Here is a 5,000-nt window from a genome sequence, read left to right as displayed (position 1 = left end):
TCGTTAAACGCCAACACTTCCCACCATAGTACCTACCGACAGTAAGCTCAATTGCTTCGCAAGTACTTTCAAAACCTTAACCTTTGTGCTGTGCAGGATTATTCGCCAGACATTATCGGTGATTTTCCCTATTTCTGCGTTCTTTTTCAACTGCGTACATACTCCCCGGTTAACATAGTTGAGTATTATCCCATTAGTTGCCAGTTGCGATAAACATCTGCCAAGGGAGAGGCACGAAAGTTTGATACGTATCCATAAAGCTCGTAATACTCCTCCCAGATGAATACCATATCTAATCCGGTGATCTGGGGTCATTAAGAAAGTGATTTTGCTTCCGAACGGATCCCGGATCACATTATTCACACACAGTACCGAGTTGTTGAGTGGAGAATGAATGGAAGAGGTCACTTACCTTACAACACGAGACAACCAAACAAACCTTTTCTCAGGATTCCCTAAATGTTCTCTGTAATATTGTGTGAACTGTTTCAACATTAAAAGTGCCCATTTCGTGCGTGAATTTGCATAGTAAGTAGTTGTGAATTTCGGTCGTAGTTCGAAGGAGAAGCTTATTTGTTTCTTAGAGAAGTTGGTCGATGCTTGCTCCGTCCCTAACTGTGTCTCTGTTTCTTTGTTTCTTTTATATATTCTATCCACTCATTCTTTCTTTGGAATACGGAGTAGTTGAGGGGTTTGTCTTTGTAAGTTGTTTCCGTTATTGTTGTTGTTGCCAGCTTATATCTATATTCTTTCGTTTTCGTTTACAGAGGTTGTTGTGGCTGTGTTTTTACCTATTATTGTTATTTTTTGTTGCTTTTATCGATGTGGCTGTAGTTCTTTTATGTGTTTATGTGGTAGGTAGCAGTAACAAGTGAGCGGGCAGTCTACAGACTCTTCGCCGTCCCATCGACTTTTCCGTGTTTTTTTTTCTTTTCTTTTGTAGTAGAACGACGGTTGCAAACCTTTTTCTATCTTACACCTGACTATAACAGTTTACTGTGATCCATTTTCTCCTTCATCTCTTCATTATATGATGAAAAGTCATTGCAATGGAGGAGCTTGAACGAAGAGGGCCGAGGTAGGTTGGTACATGTGTCTGCGTGTTAGTCACTTAAATTGGCGTTATTGATAATTTGGAGGGATGGGGTGAAGGCAAGAGAGCACTACTCTCCTGTCACATCCGTCCCCACTTCTCTCAAGTGTCTCGGATATGATCAGGGAATCTACAGTTTTTGGTATTGCTATTCTTGTTGTTGCTACTGTTGTTGTGGTTACTAATGTTATTTTCAATGATATTGTGGCTACATACCACTAACCCAGACATATTCAATTCTGGCAGCCACCTTTAAGGACACCGGTTGCTGACTCAAGTACATTGAAGTAGGGATGATTTACTCCTTCCTACATAGAACAGTGAAGTGCCACTATGCTTTGGTTTTTGAAGGGCACATTGCTTCCATTGTCTTATATCACCTAGTGTGAGTAACGAAAATTCCACTTTGGTGCACATACCCCTCCATTGATATCTTAGTTATATTTATCTCTTCTATAAAGGTGTTGTGGCGGACACCCGCAAGTGAGAAGTGAGCTGTTCCACTACTGATAAATAGTGGACAGACACAGCAAGCCGTATCAGTCGGCGAGGTACGCCGTACAAGCCAGTCACACAAACGAAGAAGTTTCGTCGTTATAATGCGGGACATATCAGTGGCGACGAGGAATCGAACTACACGCAGTAGCAGATAAGATTAACGCAGAACTGAACTGCACACAGTGAAACATAATACAGACACAGTGAAAAAGATACGAATTCTATTGAAAAAAGATTCTGAAGAAAAGATGTCTGATAAAACTGGAACTCTAACGCAGAACTGAACTACACACAGTGAAAAATAATATAAATTTGTTTATAGGATTTCTGTCAGGTCACTGTGTGTTAGTAACGCTATCGGAAAATAATGTAGACTGGTACTACCTACGGCATTCAGAAGAGAAAAATAATTCTGTGAGGAAGAAAAAATAATAATAGTAATAAGTCCGTGTGAAGGATTTAAGTCAGGTCGCTATGTGCTAGTAGCGCTACTAGTAAATAATGTAGGCTGGTACTATCTGCGGCATTCTGAGGAGAAAATAATTCTGTGTAGAAGAAAAAATATAATAATAATAATAAGTCCATCTGAAGGATTTAAATCAGGCTACTATGTGTTAGTAGCGCTACCGGTAATCAATGTAGACTGGTATTACCTGCGGCATTCTGAAGAAAAAATAGCTCTGAGTGGAAGAAATAATAATAATAATAATAATAATAATAATAATAATAATAATAATAATAAGTCGGTGTGAAGGATTTAAGTCAAGTTGCTATGTGTTAGTAGCGCTAACGGTAAACAATGTAGACTGGTACTACCTGCGGCGTTCTGAAGAAAAAAGTAATTCTGTGCACAAGAAAAAATAATTCTGTAGATTTGAAGTCATGCATGAACACGTAAAGCGTGAGGAATCTTTTAAAATTTTGTTAGAGACTACACATACGATGCTAAAAAGGAAAACAAGAGAAAAAAATTGATATAAAAACTTTTTATGAAAACAGTTAAATGGTACTCTTGAGAGTGGAGTTCAAGTAGCCATTACGTCCTCATTAATTATTATCCATCTCTCATTCATTCATTTTATGTATTTTCTCCCCACTGTGGTATTCTGTCTGTCCTTGTGCTGTCCCCCTCTGTGTTCCAAATAAAGAAAAGCAGTCGACGAGGAACACCGTACGGGTCAGTCACTCAGACAACGAAGTTACGTCGTTATAATGTCGGACATATCAAAAGGTCTGGCCAATATTCCTTGCCTTGAGGACTGTTATTGTAGCTTTAAGGGCACACCAGTCCTAATTACACCTAAAAAGACAGGATGGTCACAGCTGTAATATTATTGATTATAGATCTATTCGACCAACGTTGATCAGGAGTTAACCAAAAACAACAGCCAAAACTATAGTTATTATGACAACGAGCTTTCTCTATTTTTCCACTACCTTTCAAATTTTATTCAGATATGTATTCATCTATTTGCGAAAGTAATTTAATTTCCATATGGTGCAGAAGACAGCCAACAGAGAATGTCAATAAATATTCGTTTAATTTAGTATATGTCAAAATTTGGAAGTAAAATTGTCCACACTATATTTGAAACATAAGACTTGTTTCTGTTTTTCTGTTAGTTTGTTTGCTTACATTTTTATATTTTAAAAATATAACGGAAAAGATATATTTTTCCCACGACATTCTTTTCATGACATATACTTATATTCTCTCTATCTGACGAAGGCTATAAAGAAAAAACAAACGTACTATTATTTATCAAGGACGAGACGCAAAACCGGTCATACTCGGAGATATACATATAGAAGTATTGGCGGAGATAAAGGACATGGACCGCACCCCCTAATCTATCTATCTATCTATCTATCTATCTATCTATCTCTATGGACGGACGGTAGACGTGTCGGCTCCGTAAGTTTTGCCTTTTTCATGTTTTAAAAAGTTTGTTTGTAAAGTTTATTTTATATACAAAGTTGTATAACTCTCTGGTGCAAGTTTTTTGCGACGGAAATCTACCCTGTGTGGCACATTTCCAGGATATAAAAACCAATTTCGGCTTTCTAGCCATTTTTTTTTTGAGACGATGGCGTCTTGTAGCCATGAAAATCTTTGTGACACGAACGCTGCCTTTTGCAGTGTTTCGTTCGAAAAAGAATTTCCTAGTCTTCCTTCCTCACAGTTAAACGAGAGAATGGAGAAAAAGAAAAAAGAATTTACACACACAAATTCAAGTGTTAACACCGCCACCACCACCACCAACAACAACAAAAACAAAACTGTAACCAAGGTTACAAAACAGAACATAGACAATGTCTCCAAAGAATCTGACGTCAGCACCAATTCTGGTGACATCATTACCACCACCACCATCAACAACGACAACAACAACAACAGAAGCAGCAGCAGCAACAGTTCAACTCAACATTTGCTCTCTTCACCAGCAGCAAGCGAAAGAGAGGAAGGAAAAAGCCGCAACACCACTGACACAAATACCACATCTGCCGCCAATACCAGTGCCAGCACCAGCAACAACAATAACAACAATAACAAAAACAAAAACTTTGCTGAAGCTTTGAAGCAAAGTGAAACTGTTGTGTCCTACACGACAAAGGAGATTATAGAAACGAGAAAATTAATCACCAAAGAAAGCGGTGAAGTACAGTTAAACATACCACAACACATATTAGAGGAAACAAGTAGAAAAACAATAATATATAAAATAATAAACACTAAAAATAGAAGGCCGGAACAGGCCAGTATAGACAAAATTCAAAAATGTTTGCAATCAATATGGGATAAAAAAACATATATTACTTGGTATAGATTTGCACAGGTACAGGTGATTTTTCGAAATGAAGAGTTGGCGAAGACGTATTCAACGCTAACTCTTCACACACCTGAAATAACAATGTTACCCAGTTACGTTGGCCAAAAGGTAACAAAGGTAACAATAAAGCACGCACCTCCAACAATCGACACACTATGGTTGATATCGGCCATATGTGTTGATATGGACAATATTAACATACTGAAAATAAACGTTGGAGAGAGCAATTGGACCGGAAAAAGCATACAAATCTTGTTCCACACAAACGAACAAGAAATCAAAAAAATCCCACCATACATCCGTTTGGCAACAAACCAAAAGTTGCATATAGTAGTAGAGGGCAGGCGGCCTCGCAGTTACTTATGCGACAGCGAGGCACACCTTAAAAAGGAGTGTCCGACTGCCCGAAAAACACAACAACAACAACAAGAACTAACTAAACACACAAAAAAAGCCTTGCTGCCCACACCGCCATCCACACAAAAAACAATAAAAGCAACATCAACAACATCAACGAAAGAAAATACAACAAAAACTACAAAATTAACAAACAAAGAAGACGAAAAAAGAAAAGACAA

Source organism: Octopus bimaculoides, chromosome 1 (assembly GCF_046866305.1).
Source record: "Octopus bimaculoides isolate indiv1 chromosome 1, ASM4686630v1, whole genome shotgun sequence".
Taxonomy (NCBI): domain Eukaryota; kingdom Metazoa; phylum Mollusca; class Cephalopoda; order Octopoda; family Octopodidae; genus Octopus; species Octopus bimaculoides.
The sequence above is the reverse complement of the archived record's forward strand: the minus strand, read 5'-3'. Positions refer to the sequence as shown.